Here is a 22,256-nt window from a genome sequence, read left to right as displayed (position 1 = left end):
TTAGGAAACTAAAGCAGTGGTACTGAGAGAATATGAAAAAGATAAAAAGTGGTGGAAGCAACAGATGAAATGCAGACAGTTCCTATTAGATTGAGAAGTTGTGAATGAAGTGCAGTAAAGAAACAGCGATGAAAAAAAGAGTGTAAATTAGTAAAGAGAGGTAAATAAGGGTGAAAAAGGAAAATGAGTGTGAGACAATGTAAACACAATATAAATTACACAATGCAAACTACACAATAACTTCTACAATATGTTACATTATTTATTTTTGCTGTTCTCAGAATATATTGAATTTCACTTAAATTAGTGAGTTCAAAGTCTTCATCATATAACAGCGGGAAAAAAAAAACACAATCTAAAATATTGTGTTTAAAAAAACCCATTCAAACATACATCTCATGAATGTACACTAATGTTTGATTCACTTACTTTTCCGTGAGACCAAATAGAAGATAGTGAAGGTCCTTTTGGTGGAAAAAAAGTCTGCTGTACTCTATAACTTCCATTTCATCGACTTCCTATGAAAAAAGATCTAAGAACATCATACTTTACACTTTCCTCACGGCCAATTTGTGTCAGATATATCAGTATTTTTTACTTTGAGATCCAATTAAAGTATCTACATGAGATAAATAATTTAAAATATTAGATTAACTAACTAACTAACTAACTTTTAGTATCTATTCCCGACTTCAAAGGCCAATTCCCTTTACTAAAACTTTGGTTTTAAAAACACTAGATAAGAATTTGTAGAGTCATAAGGCATATGGCTGAGATACCCGCCACCCCCTCTCAACACAATCCCCAAAAGGAAGGGAAACCGGAAACAGTTCTTGAAGTTTTTGGATGTGGGGAGGGAGTGACCCTCCCCCGGCCGTATTTATTAAAACAAAAAATTAAAACATTAAACGTTTCATTTTATGTACAATTTCATTATCACATTGCGATGTTTGGCTCACCTTAACATATTCTCTAATACAGAGTTTCTCCTAGCCGAACTAGCATCCAACAAAAACATTCTCTAGAAACACTGAAATTGTACATCCTAACGTTTAAGGGCCAACGGCAAGGTCATAACCGGTGTCAAGATCCCTAACCAGACTTACCCCTCCCACTTGTGAGGGGCGACAGCACAGAGGCTTACCTCAAGTGCAACTACTAACAATTTCCCTTGACTTGACGGGGGCACTTAAGACTCGACGCCATTTAAAGGTCGTTCGAAGACTTGTGTGTGGTATCTAGAAGGTATCGTGGACCTCCCCCCATCCCACACAACTTACCGCATCTGCCGTCGCAGATGACCCTGGCCCCGGGAAATTCCCCAGGAGGGGGCTGTAACCCCTCCTACAACGGAAGGGGCCTTGACCGCCTTTCCTTTACTTCCGGCGACCCGCCCTTAGACGGGACCGCCTCCCCACTGAGGGGCCAATGGCCACCTCTCCCGAGCGCTCCCATCCGTGTTGGGTGACGCCCACTCATAGGGATCTACCAATTAGTGCTCACCGATCATGACCTTACCGCCTACCAAAAAATAAATACGACAATTTTTATTCAAACCTACAAAAAACATTGGTCGCTACGACCGAAGGAACATGCTAAAAATACAACACTACATCAAATCATTTTAATCGAAACAAACTACACAATATTCACCATACTTTATTATGATCAACAACAAACTGATACTTTCACAGCCTGTAAACGGAATGGAAAAACAAACTTATAAATTCACTTTATTGCACAACAACTTGCTGTCCTCAGGGGCTGGTGGGTGGGTCAAAATTGGCTCTTCGTTCTGTCCCGAGCTCACGTGTAGCGAGGAGGTGCAGCTTCGGAGCACAAGAACAAGAGGACGTCTTCTGGTCTTGCGTCTCTTTTTATCCGTCTTCAGGGCGGGCGAGAACCCGCCCCTGCCCGCCCCTAGGGCGGGGCTGGCTACGTCGGTGTCTAGGCCAGCCCACTCTAGGGCGGGAAAAAGCGCGCCCCGGCTACGCCGCTTCGGGCATACCAGCCGAGACACGCCTCCCGCCCAAAAATGGCTTCCCGGGGGGATCGAGGCACTCCACCATACGTTCGGGGGGACCGAGTGGTCGCCCCTTTCCATATGGCTGAGATACCCGCCACCCCCTCTCAACACAATCCCCAAAAGGAAGGGAAACCGGAAACAGTTCTTGAAGTTTTTGGATGTGGGGAGGGAGTGACCCTCCCCCGGCCGTATTTATTAAAACAAAAAATTAAAACATTAAACGTTTCATTTTATGTACAATTTCATTATCACATTGCGATGTTTGGCTCACCTTAACATATTCTCTAATACAGAGTTTCTCCTAGCCGAACTAGCATCCAACAAAAACATTCTCTAGAAACACTGAAATTGTACATCCTAACGTTTAAGGGCCAACGGCAAGGTCATAACCGGTGTCAAGATCCCTAACCAGACTTACCCCTCCCACTTGTGAGGGGCGACAGCACAGAGGCTTACCTCAAGTGCAACTACTAACAATTTCCCTTGACTTGACGGGGGCACTTAAGACTCGACGCCATTTAAAGGTCGTTCGAAGACTTGTGTGTGGTATCTAGAAGGTATCGTGGACCTCCCCCCATCCCACACAACTTACCGCATCTGCCGTCGCAGATGACCCTGGCCCCGGGAAATTCCCCAGGAGGGGGCTGTAACCCCTCCTACAACGGAAGGGGCCTTGACCGCCTTTCCTTTACTTCCGGCGACCCGCCCTTAGACGGGACCGCCTCCCCACTGAGGGGCCAATGGCCACCTCTCCCGAGCGCTCCCATCCGTGTTGGGTGACGCCCACTCATAGGGATCTACCAATTAGTGCTCACCGATCATGACCTTACCGCCACAGGTCCGGATAGTTGACCGGCTATCCGGACCCCCCACAAAACTCCTACCTAAAGGTCATGTCTTAATGATTTTAACCAGGCTAAGAAGTCTCCTATGAGTAACTCATTCCCCACCCTCGACAAATGCACACCATCCCCCAGATACATACTGTCATCATTAATACAACTATGCGAGATCGAATGCAATGTCTTGGAACGGAACAACCTACTCACTTTGTTATTCAGTTTTCTAACAGAATGATTTAAAGCAGGGATCGAGATAGCCCCCCGCCATACTTTTCGTGGGATCATATGAGACCACGCAATTATGCACCCCGGAACTCTCCTTGCTAACCAACTTACCGTGGAAAGCATAGTCTCCAGGAGAAGTCGTCTACCGGTAGTGACCAAATCATTACCCCCTAAATGCACTATGACTATGGACGGCGGTGACCTCATCCGCTCTAACAAACCCTCAAAAAATGCCTGAAACTGGTCAATACAGAGACCGCCCCTTCCGTAGAAGGACACTCTGTACCCGTATTCCCCAGGTACGTGAACCATGTCACCTGCTTTGAATACGTCCGCGGCCCGTCTCACGTATGAGTGGCCCACGACCCACACCTCCTTCCTTACAGCCGGTGATGTGCAACCGCTGGCCTGGTGTTGGGTCGACTGCACAGTCCGCCCTGCCTCGTAGGCTTGCGCAACTGAAAACAAACAAAGACAAGAGGCGTGAGTACATGATTACAGCTTCACAACATGTGCAATCGCACGTACCTCTTATAACAATTGGAGGACCAACGCCCCACACGTTTTACTTGTTCTACATTAAGACCCCTGGCTGTAGCTTCAGTGGCAGCCCCTATCCGAAAGGAATGGGTCCCAAATTCGCCCGGGTCCAAGCCCGTTGCGGCAATGGCCATTGCAAGCACCCGCTGAAACTGAAACCTCGTCAGTGGGGTGGCGTCTGCATGCCTCAACAATGTCCCCCCCATGATGCCACCCTTCGTGCTAGGTAGTCTTCTAAGCACTGTACCGGACACATGGAGGATCCGGGGGTCCGGCGAATGATCGTGCAGTCCCCCCTCCCGTCTTGGTCGGACTTGGACCTGAGAAAGGAGACAATCATCGCATCGCCCCTGATCCGGACATGTTCCCTGCACAAGCCCCCCGACACATCCTGTTTGTTCCTTGCAACCAGCTCACTAACTCTCATAGCCCCGTGAAATGCCAGCGTAAATGCAGTCCGGAACAAACAGGTCTCGAAAGGGGACGAGCACGTGTTAGGGAGTGAGGCCAGTAACTGGGCCAACCTATCCAGACCTATCGGTCGTCTTACGTCTACTCTGCGACCCTCTAGGCGTTGCCACCCACGCAGCGCTTTTTGTACCGTAAAAGACGCTGTCGGGTCCTGGATGCCATGGGCCTTGGCAACAAAGGAAATGGCGGCGCGATGCCTTTGGGCCGTAGCCACCGATTTCCCAGCCCTACGTAAAGACATCAGAAAAAGTACTACACACTCTTCCTGCCCCCACAGTCCCCCTCTCTCTTCCCCCAAAAAGGCTAAATAGGCCTGAAACGCCCCTTCATATGCCTTCCTTGTCCTGGGTGCTAGACTCTCTCCCACGAGGTGACGAAGTTCGGGGCACCGAGAGACCAGAGAGCTTCGGGGAAGGGTGCCGGCTCTGGGTCCGCTGAAGGAAGGAAACCCGAGAAAGCCTGCATGTGAAAACGAGACAGTGCATCAGCAGCCTGATTCATCACCCCTGGGACATGTTTTGCTCTGAATATCACGTTCAGTTGCATACACAGTAAGACAATTTCTTTGAGCAGCCTCAAAATCAATTTACAACGGGCTGCCTGACTATTGATGCATTCTACCACGGTCATATTGTCGGACCAGAACACGACAGAATGATCTCTGAACCCGTCTGGCCATGTTCTCAGGGCCACCAGAATGGGAAATAGTTCAAGGAAAGCTATATTACCCGTCAGCCCCTTCTCGTGCCACCATAGGGGCCACTTTTGTGCAGACCATTTTGTGCCGAAGATGGCGCCAAAACCTATACTTCCTGCTGAATCTGTCCATAGCCCAAGCTCTTCGGAGGACACGGCTGGCTTGTTCCAGACGACTCGGCCATTGAAGTCCGCCAAAAATGCTAACCAAATCCGCATGTCCTGGCGGACTTCGGCCGATAATCTCGTGCGATGATGCCCCTCTCTTAAGCCAACCATTGATTGGGCAATCGAGCGGGAAAACGGGCGAGCCATTGGGATCACCCTCAAGGCAAAGTTCAACTTTCCCACTAATTGTTGCAACTGGTGCAGTGTAACCTTAGGTGCATTTAAACATACTTGGAGGGCTGTCCTGAATTTCAACACTTTGCTAGCTGGTAAACGGAAACACCCCTCCCTTGAGTCCAACTCGATCCCCAAAAACTCGAGGCAAGTCGTGGGACCCATAGTCTTACCCGTTGCCAATGGCACACCAAAATGACCCATCAACACACAGAATTCATCTAAGGCCTGGGCACATTCGGGACTTCCGGCGGAGCCCAGGAACAAAAAGTCGTCAAGGTAGTGCATTACATTTCGAAAACCCGTTTTCTTAGTAAACACCCATTGCAGGAAAGTACTGAATTGCTCAAAATAAGCACATGATATAGAGCAACCCATTGGCATACACCTATCCATGTAAAATGACCCCTGGAACCCGAATCCCAAAAGACGCTGATCGTCTGGGTGTACCGGGAGCAACCGGAACGCTGACTCGATATCAGATTTCGCCATCAACGTCCCGGGCCCCAGGCGATTCAAGATGGCTACTGCCTCATCAAACGATGCGTATCGCACCGAACAAACTTCCGGATCAATTGCGTTGTTCACCGAAAGACCATGTGGAGCAGACAGATTATGGATCAAACGGAACTCACCTGGGTCCCTCTTGGGGACCACCCCTAACGGAGAACAAACAAAATTCGGTACCGGGGGTACACTAAACGGGCCGGCAACCCGTCCCCGGCTAACCTCTTTCTGAATTTTCTCATGCACTACAGATGTATGTTGCAACACGGAAAGTTGATTTTTGCACATCCCTACCCCCTGAAAGTCCCCCACCGGGATGCGGAAACCATGTGAAAAACCGTTCCGCAGCACCCCGGCAGAAGTACGATCCGGGTATTCGCTGAGCCAGGGAATCATTGCCAAGGTATCAATCGGGGTTGGTAACGGCGCCCCTCGGCCAAGCTTAGACCTGTTTGGCGCCCCCCTTACCCCCATTCTCACCCGTTCTGGCTCTGCACGATGACTCAGGATGGGACGACCCACACGTACTACATTCGTGTTTGAATTTACACAATCCCGGAGGCCTGGTACATTTCCCTTTGTTAAAATTAAAACAGAAACCCTTTCTCCCTGTATTGCCTGCGGGCCTCGACTGGTCGTCGGTGCTCGTACTTGGACGAAAGGGCGTCCCCACATTTTGGCGGGAGTAATCAATAACATTGCTCCCAACCAATGGCATTCTTAACATTCCCGATTCTTTCATTTTATCCCATGTTATAGAATCGTAACAATCCCAAGTCAAACTCTTGTTATGTTCCTTCTCTTTCCTGAACAGGTTGTCATAACAAAACCAATGGTTACCTTGATACGATGCCGAGTACCCCATAATTCGTGATTGATAAACGGGAAACTCAGGAAGCAACTCGGGCCTACGACCCCCCAAAATCGATGTGAAAATACCCCACGCATTGCCCCAGTTGCCAATAGTCTCATTCACCTTAAAGGCGGCCATTTTTGCGCGCCAAACACTCGGATGCATTAAGTCCTTCTGACTTTTAACATGCTCCATATCATAATGGTCAACAAGCAAGGAGAAAATATTCACATACTCCCCAGACCAGATCTTTTCCTTTATAGCCAAAGGCACATGTTGTCCCAGTCTCTCTCTACGAGAGGGTGCTGACTCGTCCCTTGCAATCGGCAATGGCCGCTTACCTGAACCGGACGCGACTTCTGCCGCTTGCGGCTTGTCTTTAGCCGCCTCCCTTTTCTCACGGAGTCCTTTTATCAGCGCCTGTGCCTCGGCAGCCGCGGCGCCATCACTACTATCCCCCAACCATGCTGCTAGCTGTGCTGCCAGCTCGGGGGGCATGTCTCCCTTGGGTGTCGGGGTGACGACAACAGGGATTGGATTCCCCTCGATCGGTACTGGGGTCGGCGCCTCGAGCGGGGCAGAGGGAACCGGGACGTCTCCACCGGCTGGAACCCTTCTCGGCCTCTTAGGTCTCCCTCCAGCCGGCGCAGGGCCCGTACCCTCCTCCCCGTCCCGTTCTGCCAACCGTTTCTTTATGTCGGACACTTCTTTGCAAAGGGCCCGCACCATCTGGTCGGTCGTCATTCTCTTCGCGCCTTTCTTGGGCATCTCCCCGAGGAAGTATCTAGAAGACAAAGAAAAGGATCAAAACGCTCAAAATTGGCTCTTCGTTCTGTCCCGAGCTCACGTGTAGCGAGGAGGTGCAGCTTCGGAGCACAAGAACAAGAGGACGTCTTCTGGTCTTGCGTCTCTTTTTATCCGTCTTCAGGGCGGGCGAGAACCCGCCCCTGCCCGCCCCTAGGGCGGGGCTGGCTACGTCGGTGTCTAGGCCAGCCCACTCTAGGGCGGGAAAAAGCGCGCCCCGGCTACGCCGCTTCGGGCATACCAGCCGAGACACGCCTCCCGCCCAAAAATGGCTTCCCGGGGGGATCGAGGCACTCCACCATACGTTCGGGGGGACCGAGTGGTCGCCCCTTTCCAAACGTTGTTTATAAGTTAAATGAGAATCATTGCAGTAACTCCATCCATTTTCAGATTTTAAGTAGCATGTATAATGTCCTGAGGTTGTCGAAGAACCGTCATGATAAATAATAGCTTCAGTTGTAAAGGTTCTTCCTGAAATTGATAACTGAGAAGCTACAAACTTTTTGATAGAAGTTGTCAATTTAGTTCCATCAGGTCTACATCGTTGGAAAACTAAAATGATATACTGCCCATAACTTTGTATAAATAATGTGGATAGCATTGGATAGTTACATTGGGTACACACCATATCATGATCTGCTGCTTTAACTAGATTTTTAAAAGACACTGATTTACAGTCAGGTAAAGTCAAATATATAAATTTTTCAGTGTCTATTCTAGTAGTACTTGATAAACTACAATTGTGGCAGTCATGCTGCCATTGATAAGAAAGGCTGAAAAGATTATCTACGTCTACAACTTCATCTTCCAAAACACCAAACATATACATTAAAAATTCCTGACAATCCTGCTGAATGTTCTGTGAAAATTTATCTTGACCAGAACACATATCTAAAATATTTCGAATTTCTGTTACACTTTCTATTTGTGCTGTACCACTGCTACATTTCTCAAACACAGAATTCAATAAACCACACAATCTTTGATCCCGATTTTCAACAAACTTTTAAGAAAAAAAACAACATTAACCACTACATTAGCATAGCAGTTGACACCAGAACTATTTTCAAACTGAAATCCAACAACATTTTCTCCACAATTCTTTTTCTTCCTGTTTTCAATTACAGTTTTCTCTACTTTTTGTCTTTTTGCAACTACCTCACTACAATTATCCTCATTTCTTCGTTTACGGCCTACCACACGTTTTTCAAACAGAGGATATTGAGGCAAATGTGGAGCATACTCTCTTCTTAACCTATTGTATTCTTTTACACAATCTAGATCTGCAGAAACCTTTGTCTCATCACACGCAATCAAATACAATCCTGATAAGGTTCTGACTCGGGATAATGCCATATATGCCATACCCTCTTTAAACACAGATCTTCCAATGTTCAGCAAAGCATTATCTACACTTAAACGTTGAGATTTATGAATTGTTACTGCATATGCCAAACAAACAGGAAACTGTTTTCGGCGAACATATAAGTCTTTTACAAGTAAAAATCTAGCAGAACCACGACTTATTTGTTGTACTTGTTCAATGCCATTAAATTTTATTTTTAAAAATTCAATTCCATCTCTATTTCTGTAATTCACAAAATCTACAACATAACCCATTGCTCCATTTACCAGACCTCTTTCAACATTTAAATTCCTTCTCAAAATGATACGACAATTTAAACACACATTCAGAGTCTTTTCAAAACCATCTGTTTTAGAAATACTTTTCTCTAATGAATCCAATTTAATTTTCAAATTTTCAGACAAAACAATTGTTGCACCCATATGCTCTATTTTATCTATTGCTTCCAGTTTCACACTCTCTTCATTTTCTAACTCTAACATTTTAATGTTGAAGATGAAACATTCTTGGAGAGTTGGCATCAAACATATGCCAGATTTATTCTCAGTCATTTTTTAAAAAATATTCTCTGGAAGAATGTTTTCATTTGGAAACAAATTTGAAATTAATCGACTATGCAAAGCTTTTTTCCCAAGCTCAGTCACTTTTCCAATTCTTACATCTTGTAGAATATTTTTATAATCTTCATCCTTTGCCTGTCGCATATTTTGAAGCAGTTCAGCATATTTAAAATGTAACCATATATTAACGTTTCCAATGCTTCCAAGGGACTTCCTAGTATCTTCATGTGTGAGCATTTTAAACACTGGTTGTCCTTTTACTGGAGTCAACTGCAATAGATCTCCAAAAACAATAATGTGTTTTCCTCCAAATAACACATCATACTCTGTTCTAAGAATTTCTTGCATTCTCAAATGCACAAAAGCAATCATTAGGTTTGAGACCATGCTTACTTCATCAATGATAAGAAGATTCATTTTCTTCAAGACTCTTGAAACTTCAGAACACGCATCTCCAGATAACTTGTTGTAATGCAATTTATTATCATGTTCAACTGGCAGCATCAGTAAACGATGTAGAGTAATCCCTTTAATGTTATGTGCTGCCAGACCAGTTGGAGCAGTTACAACACAAGAGAGTGGTGAATCTGTCCTTTTCTGCAGATAACTTGCAATGGCTTTAATTAGAAAACTTTTTCCTGTCCCCGCTTCTCCACTTACATACAGTCGCACAGGGTCAAATGATGTACATGAGCACTCTTTTTTCTCATGTCTGAATCCATGTTCAATCTGCTCTGTGACTTCATCATATATCTTTTTCTGCTCAATGTTTAGTTGCTTTACCAAATCTTCTAAGTTAACTCCACCCTCTTGAGCTTGTTCCATAGTTCTTTCCACCTCATCCATGGCAGCTTCATTTTGGATAATTGGTCCTCCTAGTGGATCCTGGCTCAATGAAGTAGAACTCTGACTATCTTGAGAACTGTCTCTAGCTATCTCTTCAGCAATTGTGTTTTCTTGCTCCATTTCTTCATTCAACATTTTCAGATAATTTACAAAAATAGGACATTCTATGGTATCCTTAGTTGCATTAAAAGAGTCTTCATAACAGAGAAAATCTCCAAGTAGTTCCTCTTCTGTACGCCATGGCTTAAAGAGTTGCAAAAGAGCTAAATAGTAAAATTCCCTTTTCTCTGGAGCTTCACAACTCAATTTTCGATGATTAATCAAATGGCCTTTTTTCTGTTTCACTAGACATCCTTCATAGCCAATGAGTGCATATTTTCCATAATTGATATCTTCTGTGATGTTCCTCTTATAACTGTAGTTTTGCAGAACTTCATACAAACAAGTGTTCTCAGGGTGAGTACTTCTATTTGGATAGTATGTATCCAACATATTTGTCTTCAAAATATCTGTACTGTTTGGTTCTTTCTCCGCCAAATATTCAATTTCTTGTACAGATTTAAAAACTCGGTTTCGTGTTGCAGCAAGACCTAGACTCACCCAAATGATTGTTCTTGATTTGGCATAGAGACTTGCTGATGATAACCGATCAGAACATTCATATGCTCCAATTTCTCGATGCGACAACATCTTCAGACTGAAACTGTATAATTTCTTGCTTAGACTCTTTTCATGTGAAATGTCCTCCCACATTTCCTTCAGTTCTGTCTTTTCTTTTTTTGTGATGTAAGATGTCACATATCGAGCCACAGCAATAGAGTTGTCAGCAACGAACTGAATATCCATGTTAGCATTCCACATGGACAAAATCACTAGGTTGTAATCGTTGATGTACTTAGATTCTTCATTTCTTTTCAAATTGTATGTATTTTTGGGAGATTTCCTCGTCATAGTATGTCGTAGAGATGACATCAAATTATTTACTCTTCCCTTAGAAATCACTGGTCAAGGAAATGCAAAACGACATTTCCTGTAGTACTTTTCCTTGTTTTTAAATTTTCGACGACAGTACTTTCCACAACGATGAGATTGAAAACGTAAAACTTGTTGCCTTAAATTGTTTTCTTCAGTAGATTTTGGAACAGCACATGTTGAATACTCTTCAATGAAACTCATCACTGTTTCATCTGAATCTGATCCAAATTTGGGTGCATCTTTAATCCACAACATATGTATATGAGGCTTACCTCTCGCTTGATATTCCTTCCTCCAAAAGAAATCCAAAACCTCTCCAAGGGGAGGATTTTTTTTGTTGGTAATAAAAGACATCATAGCTTCAAATCTATGATTAAATTATCTGCAAACATTCACTGGATCCAAAGAACACAGTTCTCCTGGTGTTTTCAATTCTATATTAGGTATGTTTTCATTTGCCTCTCGTAGAAATTGAAGTAAATCGTCCCATGCATACTCAGCACAGCTAAGAGTGAGGAACCATGTAGGAGTTCCTAAGTTTCTTAGCATACATTTCAATTCTCCATGACGACGAAACCAATACTCGTTGGTTCCACGTTGACATGCCATGAGATTGATTAGCTGAGATTCCAAAATACTGTCTTGCAGATTAACTTTCTCCATAAAGTCCCTTGCACAAACATTTTGCAAATGAGCTCCACTTTTTAATATATGATTAACTGCATAAGAATGCCCAGACAAATCACTTTCAAACAGTAGATGAAACAAATATGGAATGCATTGACGAAACCTTGGATCTTCAGCATATAATCTTAGAGTCCGGTATTCAGCTGCAGGAAGTTGAACTGGTCGATCATCATATCGTCCACCACGACCTGTTGGAAATAATTGTGGAAAACAACGAGCTTTCAAACTTTCTTCCCATACACTAATGGGACTTCCTTTTGCTGCTTTCATTTGAAAGAAGTCAATTGCATTTCCCATTACTTCTTAGGAATGCAAAGGATGAACAGTATAATGTTCATATATTTCTTCACTTCTAGACACATCAACTTTTTCAATTTGACCAACTGAAGAATCACTATCTTCTTCTATAGCTGTTTCCTCTGCTCCAACACTTACATCTTTGTAGTACTCATTGTTTTTGACCAAATACAACGTTGCCTTTTTGACTTTTTTAACATCCACTAAATCTTGCCAGATTTTCTTACTCTTTGTTGGAACCTCATTAACTAGAATAAATAAAGGATCTTCTTCTACTCTTTCTACACCAATTGTATCAATATTTTTCTTTACATCTAGAGGCAAATAAACAACTCTTCCCTTTAATCCTCTCAGTAAATCTGATGCAGGCAATTTCCCTGTCTTAGGCTCCATGCGTACAATAGCCTAAAAAGGATGGACACATTGAATCAAAATAGATTCATAAGTATTTAGATCCATCAATTCAGAAGGAATATCTATCAACTGAAGATTATTATAAACTGCTCTAGCAGGCATTTTATTTTCATTTAATTTATTTAAACAATAATTACAAATACGCTGATCCAAACTCAAATCAAAAGAATTCTCCACCAACAAATAACTTACAAAATCCTTCCATTCACTATTATTTTCCAATTCACTTTTTGCATATAAATCAACTAACCTAGTCTGAATCTTATAATGAGTCCGTCGACAACACACACAAGTTAAATTAGGCCTTTCACTTGATGTCACCTTAAACTTAATAATTTCCTCATCAAACTTTTCTATACTTGAAATCTGTCCATTATCTTCTGCATTACCTTCCATTACTATATCTATTTCTACACTGTCCTCTTTGTTCCCAAAATAACAAAACTCAATTTCTTCACAAATAGTCTTCACATCCACTTCAGATCCATGCAAAAGAGCACTGTTTAACTGTTTAAGCTTAAGTGCTGGACTTTTTGCATAATACAACTTTCTCACTAATTTCCTCACCTTATTATGATGCACTGCTAACATCCTAAAATGATGAAAAACACTCCGACAAACTTTTCTAGAAAGACAAGCTAGTGAATGCCCATGCAAACCTGTGCTTTCTCTCACTCTGCAAGGATCTAACTCTTGCAAGATCTTCATTTTTTGTTTGAGACTTTTCTTACTATATGTACGTAAGAAATTTCGAAGCAAATCGATTGATTCCTGTCGCACACTACAAATACTACTGCATTTCCATGTGTACACTGGACCCTTAGTACGTCTCCCTAAAACTTCATCAGCTAACACCTCTTCTGCATCTCTAGATACAAGTTTCTCTTTTTCCATAACACAACCATCTATCACCTCATATGCTCGACCACTGGTGTCAACTGCATGCACCAAATCATTTTCCTGAAAGTAACTCTCCTCATTGAAAAAAGGCTCAGAACTTGAACTATGCATCCATTCACCAGAAAATACTTCACAAAAATTAGTCCGATTAATAATTCTTTTCCATCTACTGTTCGATTTGAAAACATCAATTGCCTTATTAAGTATCCTAATTATATTGATTATTAAAATAAATAATTTTTTCTTAACTTCAAAAGCCTGATCAACAATCTTTTCTACACTTTTCTTTTTCTTGTAAAAAGCAGCTCTCAGTTTACTTTTTTTATCATTTTTTAGCAAATTTAAAACTACCCTATTGCGAAAAATTCGCCTACGAATGTCCCTAAAAAGATTTACCCTTCTATTACTATCCATTCTCTTTTCTCCTGCTCCAATCGAGACATTTTTTGTGGGCCTCTCCTTCCTTTTTAGATTTGTTGACTTTTTCTGAATATTCACATTAGCAATATCATTTTTTTTTCTACGACATATGTTGCGAAGAAAAGACTTAATTGGCTTACCAGAAGCTTTTCTGATGTTTTTTGAAGTAGTTGTTGTAGAGGATTCCATAAACTCTGTTGTTGATGTTCTCCTTTTCCGTATGGTATTTTTGATAATTCTTTGCCTTGAAGGCATTTTTGCTTGCTTTTCAGAAGTTGATTTGAATCTGTTGTTCTGTTAAAAAAAACACATGAAAGACCACTATTAGCAAACAACAAAGTAATGTCAAAAAGCAAACAATATAAACAATAAATTGCAACATATTTGGAAAGGGGCGACCATTCGGTCCCCCCGAACGTATGGCGGAGTACCACGATCCCCCCGGGAAGCCATCTTGGGCGGGAGGCGAGTCTCGGCTGGTATGCCCGAAGCGGCGTAGCCGGGGCGCGCCTTTTTCCCGCCCTGGAGTGGGCTGGCCTAGACACTGACGCGGCCGGGCCACGCCCTCGGGGCAGGCCGGGGCGGGTTTACGTCCGCCCTGAAGACGAATAAAAGGAGCAACAAGCCAAGGAAGCATCCTCTTGTTCCAGTGCTCTGAAGCTGCACCACCTCGCTGCACGTGAGCTCGAGACGGAACGAAGAGCCAATTTTGAGCGTTGTAATCTTTCTTGTTTGTTTTGCAGATACTCTGTCGGAGAATGCCTAAGAAGGCGGGAAAGCGAATGACTACCGACCAGATGCTGCGTGTTCTCATGAAGGAGGTGACCGACCTAAAGAGGCAAATGGCGTTTAAAGACGAGGAAGGGGGGCCGAAACGTCCTTTGGCAGGAGCAGCTCCAGGAGGAAAAGGCAAGAGGCCCAGAAGGGGAGCAGCTGGGGGAGACATCTCGGTTCCCAGTATTCCACTCGAAGCACCCACTCCCGTGCCGGAGGAAGGGAATCCGATTCCCGTGGTGGTCACCTCCGTGTCCGGGGAGGATATGCCGCCCGAGCTGGCAGCACAATTAGCAGCGTGGTTGGGTAAAGGCAGCAAGGGCGCCACGGCTGACGACGCGCAGGTATTGATGAAGCAACTGCGTGAAACAAGGGAAGCGACGAAGGCACCATCGCCGGCTGCGGCAGTGGAGACACCACAGGGGACAGGTCCAGTCGCAGATACAGCTTCCGGTTCAGGTAAGCGGCCATTGCCGATTGCGAGGGATGAGTCGGCACCCTCTCGAAGGGAAAAGTTGGGTCAACATGTCCCCCTGGCTATCAAAGAAAAGATATGGGCAGGGGAGTATATAAACATCTTCTCGTTGCTTACCGATCATTATGAGATGGAGCATGTTAAGAGCCAGAAGGAGTTCATGCATCCGAGTGTTTGGCGCGCAAAGATGGCCGCCTTTAAGGTAAATGAAAACATTGGCAATTGGGGCAAAGCATGGGGGATTTTTACATCCATCTTGGGTGAACGTAGGCCCGAATTGCTGTCCGAATTGCCGATTTATCAGTCACGGATCATGGGGTATTCTGTATCACACGAGGGCAATCATTGGTTCTGTTACGATAATATTTTTCGAAAAGCGAAAGAACATGATAAAAACTTAACTTGGGATTGTTATGATTCTGTGTCCTGGTCCAAAATGGAAGATACTGGTATGTTGAAGTTGCCATTGGTAGGGAGTAACGTTGGTGAATCCTCCCGCCAATATGCGGGGACGCCCTTTCGATCAGGTACGAGTAACGACAACCACTCGAGGCCAATCGGCAACGCAGGTAAAAGGGGGGTTTGTTGGAACTTTAACAGGGGTAAATGTACTAGGCCCCAGGGGTCTTGCAAATTTAGGCACGAATGTGGTGGGTGCGGGCAATAATCCCATCCTGAGTCCATGTGCAGAGCCAAAACGGGTGATAACGGGGGTAGAGGAGGCGCCAAACAGGTCTGACATAGTCCGAGGGGCGCCTTTACCTACCCCGATTGATACCATGGCAATGATTCCCTGGCTCAGCGAATACCCGGATCACGCTTCCGCTGGGGTGTTGCGGAACGGGTTTTCATATGGTTTCCGCATCCCAGTGGGGGAGTTTCAGGGTATAGCAAAATGTAAAAACCAGATATCGGTCTTGCAGCATACGACCTTGGTACAGGAAAAGATCGGGAAAGAGGTGGCTCGAGGTCGAGTCGCCGGTCCATTTAACGTGCCAGTAGTTGCTAACTTTGTCTGTTCCCCTTTAGGGGTGGTCCCCAAGAAGGACCCGGGTGAGTTTCGGCTGATACATAATTTGTCAGCCCCACGTGGTCTTTCCGTAAACGATGCGATAGACCCGGAAGTGTGTTCGGTGCGGTACGCATCCTTCGATGAGGCCGTAGCCATATTGAATCGCCTGGGGCCCGGTGCGCTGATGGCAAAATCTGATATCGAGTCAGCGTTCCGGTTGCTCCCGGTACATCCAGACGATCAGCGTCTCCTAGGTTTCATGTTTCAGGGTCACTATTACATGGATAGGTGTATGCCAATGGGGTGCTCTATATCTTGTGCCTATTTCGAAAAGTTCAGTTGTTTCCTGCAATGGGTCTTCACAAAGAAGACGGGGTTTCAACATGTTATGCATTATCTCAATGACTTTTTGTTCCTGGGGGCGGCCGGGGATCCAGAATGTGGACAGGCTTTGAACGAATTTTGTGTCTTAATGAATGATTTTGGTGTGCCATTGGCACCAGGTAAGACTGTGGGTCCCTCGACTTGCCTCGAGTTTCTGGGGATCGAGCTCGACTCCGAAGAAGGCTGTTTTCGTTTACCAGGTGATAAAGTTTTAAGATTCAGGGCATCCCTGCAAATGTGTATAAGTGAGTCTAAGGTTAAGCTACATCAATTAGAACAATTGGTGGGACAGTTGAATTTTGCCCTAAGAGTTATACCAATGGCCCGCCCCTTTTCCCGCTCGATCGCTCAAGCCATGGTCGGCCTGAAGGAGGGTCATCATCGCACAAGGCTCTCGGCAGAGGTTCGCCAGGACATGCGCATTTGGTTGGCATTTCTGGCGGATTTCAATGGTCGAGTTGTCTGGAACAAACCGGCCGTGTCCTCTGAGGAGCTGGGGCTGTGGACAGATTCGGCGGGGAGTATTGGTTTTGGTGCCATATTCGGCACTCAGTGGTCGGCACAAAAATGGCCGTCATGGTGGCATGATAGTGGGCTGACAAGTAACATTGCTTTCCTGGAACTTTTCCCCATTCTGGTGGCCCTGAGAACGTGGCCCGAGGGGTTCAGAGATCACTCGGTGGTATTCTGGTCTGATAACATGACCGTGGTTGAGTGTATCAATAGCCAGGCAGCACGATGCAAATGGATTTTGAGACTGCTCAAGGAAATCGTATTACTGTGTATGCAATTGAATGTACTATTTAAGGCAAGACATGTCCCGGGGGTGATGAACCAGGCGGCTGATGCGCTTTCTCGTTTTCGTATGCAGGCCTTCTGGGGTTTTCTGCCCACAGCGGACCCGGTGGCAGCACCCTTTCCCAAAGCTCTCTGGTCTCTCGGTGCCCCGAACTACAAAACCTCGTGGGAGAGAGTTTAGCACCCAGGACGAGGAAGGCATATGAAGGGGCGTTCCGTTCCTATTGGGCCTTTTTGGGGGCTGCTAGAGGGGAGTTTTGGGGCCAGGAGGAGTGGGTAGTGACATTCCTGATGTCTTTACATCAGGCAGGCAAATCGGTGGCTACGGCCCAGAGGCATCGGGCTGCCATTTCCTTTGTTGCTAAGGCTCATGGGATCCAGGACCCGACAGCGTCTTTCGTTGTGCAAAAGGCGCTACGTGGGTGGCAACGCCTTGAGGGTCGCAAAGTAGATGAAAGGCGCCCGATAGGTTTGGATAGGTTAGCCCTGTTATTATCCAGACTCCCTGCAACGTGTTCATCCCAGTATGAGACAGTGTTATTCCGAGCCGCTTTTACGCTGGAATTCCATGGGGCTATGCGGGTAAGTGAACTAGTGGCGAGGAACAAGCAGGACGTGATGGGGGGACTGTGCCAAGAGCACGTTCAGATCAGAGGGGAGACAATGACTGTCTCGTTTGTCAGGTCCAAAACCGATCAGGGTGCGATGGGTGATTGCGTAATCATACGAAGGATTCCCGGGTCCTCCATGTGCCCGGTGAGTTGTCTAGAGGATTATTTAGCACAAAGGGTGGCATCATGGGGGGGGACCTTGTTGAGACACGCTGACGCCACCCCACTGACGAGGTTTCAGTTTCAGCGGGTGCTTGCGATGTCGATTACCGCTGCGGGCTTGAACCCGGGCGAGTTTGGGACCCATTCATTTCGGATAGGGGCTGCTACAGAGGCTACAGCCAGGGGTCTGAATGTCGAACAGGTTAAACGTGTGGGGCGTTGGTCCTCCAATTGTTATAAAAGGTATGTGCGGTTGCACATGTTGTGAAGCTGTAATGATGTACTCACGCTTCTTGTTTTTGTTTGGTTTCAGTTGCGCAAGCCTACGAGGCGGGGCGGACTATGCAGTCGACCCAACACCGGGTCAGCGGTCAGACTTCACCGGCTGTGAGGAAGGAGGTGTGGGTCGTGGGCCACTCATACGTGAGGCGTGCCGCGGACGTATTCAAAGCAGGTGACATGATTCACGTGGCTGGGGAATACGGGTACAGTGTGTCCTTCTACGGAAAGGGCGGACTCTGTATTGACCAGTTTCAATCATTTTTTGAGGGTTTGCTAGGGCGGACGAGGTCACCGCCGTCTATAGTCATAGTACATCTTGGGGGCAATGATTTGGTCACCACTGGTAGACGACTTCTTCTTGAGGCGATGCTTTCCACTGTAAGTTGGTTAGCGAGGAGAGTTCCAGGGTGCACGATTGCATGGTCCCATATGATCCCACGAAAAGTATGGCGGGGGGCGATTTCTGTTTCTGCTCTGAATCATTCAGTAAGAAAAATTAATAACAAAGTGAGTAGATTGTTCCGTTCCAATACACTGCATTCTATTTCGCATGGTTGTATTACTGGTGACAGCATGTATTTGGGGGATGGTGTTCATTTGTCCCGGGTGGGGAACGAGTTACTCATAGGAGACTTTATAGCTTGGCTAAAGACCTTAAGACATGACCTTTAGGTAGGAGTGTGTGGGGGGTCCGGATAGCCGGTCAACTATCCGGCCTGTGGCGGTAAGGTCATGATCGGTGAGCACTAATTGGAAGATCCCTATGAGTGGGCGTCACCCAATACGGTTGGGAGCGCTCGAGGGAGGTGGCCATTGGCCCCTCAACGGGGAAGGCGGTCCCTTCTAAGGATGGGCCGCCGAAAGGAAAGGAAAGGCGGTCAAGGCCCCTTCCTGGGTAGGAGGGGCTACAGCCCCTCCTGGAGAATTTCCCGGGGCCAGGACATCTGCGACAGCAGATATGGTAAGTTGTGTGGGGTTTGGGGGGGGGTCTACGCTACCTTCTAGATTCCTCACACGAGTCCTCGGACGACCTCTAAGTGGCGTCGAGTTTATTGGGGCCCCCGTCAAGTCAAGGGAAATTGGTAGTTGCACTCGAGGTACACCTCTGTGCGGTCGCCCCTCACAAGTGAGGGGGATATTTCTGGTTAGGGATCTTGACACCGGTTACGACCTTGCCGTTGGCCCTTAAACGTTAGGATGTACAATTTCAAAATTCCAAGTTAAATGTTTTGTAGGATGTTAGTTCGGCTAGGAGAACCTTTGTATTAGAGAATATGTTAAGGTTAGCCAAACATCGCAATGTGGTAATGAAATTGTACATAATATGAAACTGTTATTTTAATGTTTTAATTTTGTTTCATATTTTAATAAATACGGCCGGGAGGGTCACTCCCTCCCGTCTTCCAAAAGTTCAGAACCGTTTCCAGTTTCCCATCCTTGGGGATTGTGTTGAGAGGGGGTGGCGGGTATCTCAGCCATATGGAAAGGGGCGACCATTCGGTCCCCCCGAACGTATGGCGGAGTACCACGATCCCCCCGGGAAGCCATCTTGGGCGGGAGGCGAGTCTCGGTTGGTATGCCCGAAGCGGCGTAGCCGGGGCGCGCCTTTTTCCCGCCCTGGAGTGGGCTGGCCTAGACACTGACGCGGCCGGGCCACGCCCTCGGGGCAGGCCGGGGCGGGTTTACGTCCGCCCTGAAGACGAATAAAAGGAGCAACAAGCCAAGGAAGCATCCTCTTGTTCCAGTGCTCTGAAGCTGCACCACCTCGCTGCACGTGAGCTCGAGACGGAACGAAGAGCCAATTTTGACCCACCCACCAGCCCCTGAGGACAGCAAGTGGTTTTGAATAAAGTTGATGTGGTAACCCTTTTTTGTTTGCAGGTTCGGATTATTATCGTGATAATTTTGAATATGCAATAAAGAAATGGTCAATTGTGGTATGTTTTGCAAATAAAGTAATCCTGCTCTAGTGTTGATCAGTAGCATGCTTTTAATAAAGTTGTTGTTTTATAACTGTCTTTTAGGTAAATTAGTCATTTAGTTTAGAAACTGTCGTATTTATTTTGGTCGGGCGGTAAGGTCATGATCGGTGAGCACTAATTGGAAGATCCCTATGAGTGGGCGTCACCCAATACGGTTGGGAGCGCTCGAGGGAGGTGGCCATTGGCCCCTCAACGGGGAAGGCGGTCCCTTCTAAGGATGGGCCGCCGAAAGGAAAGGAAAGGCGGTCAAGGCCCCTTCCTGGGTAGGAGGGGCTACAGCCCCTCCTGGAGAATTTCCCGGGGCCAGGACATCTGCGACGGCAGATATGGTAAGTTGTGTGGGGTTTGGGGGGGGTCTACGCTACCTTCTAGATTCCTCACACGAGTCCTCGGACGACCTCTAAGTGGCGTCGAGTTTATTGGGGCCCCCGTCAAGTCAAGGGAAATTGGTAGTTGCACTCGAGGTACACCTCTGTGCGGTCGCCCCTCTCAAGTGAGGGGGATATTTCTGGTTAGAGATCTTGACACCGGTTACGACCTTGCCGTTGGCCCTTAAACGTTAGGATGTACAATTTCAAAATTCCAAGTTAAATGTTTTGTAGGATGTTAGTTCGGCTAGGAGAACCTTTGTATTAGAGAATATGTTAAGGTTAGCCAAACATCGCAATGTGGTAATGAAATTGTACATAATATGAAACTGTTATTTTAATGTTTTAATTTTGTTTCATATTTTAATAAATACGGCCGGGAGGGTCACTCCCTCCCGTCTTCCAAAAGTTCAGAACCGTTTCCAGTTTCCCATCCTTGGGGATTGTGTTGAGAGGGGGTGGCGGGTATCTCAGCCATATAAGTTTATACAATAGCAACTCAGGGCTTTATTTATAAAGGCCTTGCGCCACCAGTGCATCACTTATTACCCATGTTTAAAGTGATGCATCAGCTGCACAAGGCAATCATAAAAAAGGGCCAAATGCAAATACCAATCAATTGCACCCAAAAATCGTTTTTTGAATAACATATAAGAAACACTGCGCAGAACCTATGTACAAGCACAGAATATCACTTTTGAAACGTCACTGTTTCCCCAAATACAAATCCTCTATCTTTCAAATGTTGATATCAAGCATTATCAAAAATCCAAAATCAAATCAACAGCAAACAAAGTCAGAGCCTTATTTATGAAGGCCTTGCGCCACCAGTGCGTCACTTATTACCCATGTTTAAAGTGATGCATCAGCTGCACAAGGCAATCATAAACAAGCATTTGCAATGCAATAGGTCTCGTATTAGGAAAGTTAGAGCTATTGGTATTGTAAATGACACATTTTTTATTTAGGTTTTGTTTTTGAAGATTGTGAAATTAATAGCTTTGTCATTAACAATGCCAATAGTTATAACTCTCGCAAATGTGACACCTATAGCATTTGTAATGCAATATGTGTTGTATTTACGTGACTTACATGTATTGATATTACAAATAACAATGTTTTTACATTTTTTTTAATAATTAATACTTAAATAAAAGTTATTGTAATTTATAATGGCAATAGCTTAAACTTTTGTAAATAACATTTGTGAAGATTATGTTCAGTGTATTTTATTGTGACGAAAATCTAAGAACATATGTTAAATATTAACATCTTTTTGTTACATTTGTAATAAAGCTTGAAACATTGAGATAACATATTTGAACCAGTTGTTGTTGAATGGTTGCACAGATTGATGCTGTTGGGGAGCTCAGTGATGTTGTGGTGCCACTGAGTGATGCTGTGGTGGTGCTGAGTGATGCTGTATGCTATTCTATGTTTTGTTTTGCTATCCTATGTTTTGTTTTGTTATGCTATGCTATGTTTTGCTATGCTATGCTATGTTTTGATATGCTATGCTATGTTATGCTATGCTATGTTTTGCTCTGCTTTGTTATGCTATGCTATGTTGTGTTGTGTTTTATTATGCTATGCTTTGTTTTGCTATGCTATGCTTTGTTGTGTTGGTATGCTATGCT

Source organism: Lissotriton vulgaris, chromosome 10 (assembly GCF_964263255.1).
Source record: "Lissotriton vulgaris chromosome 10, aLisVul1.2, whole genome shotgun sequence".
Classification (NCBI taxonomy): Eukaryota; Metazoa; Chordata; class Amphibia; order Caudata; family Salamandridae; genus Lissotriton; species Lissotriton vulgaris.
The sequence above is the reverse complement of the archived record's forward strand: the minus strand, read 5'-3'. Positions refer to the sequence as shown.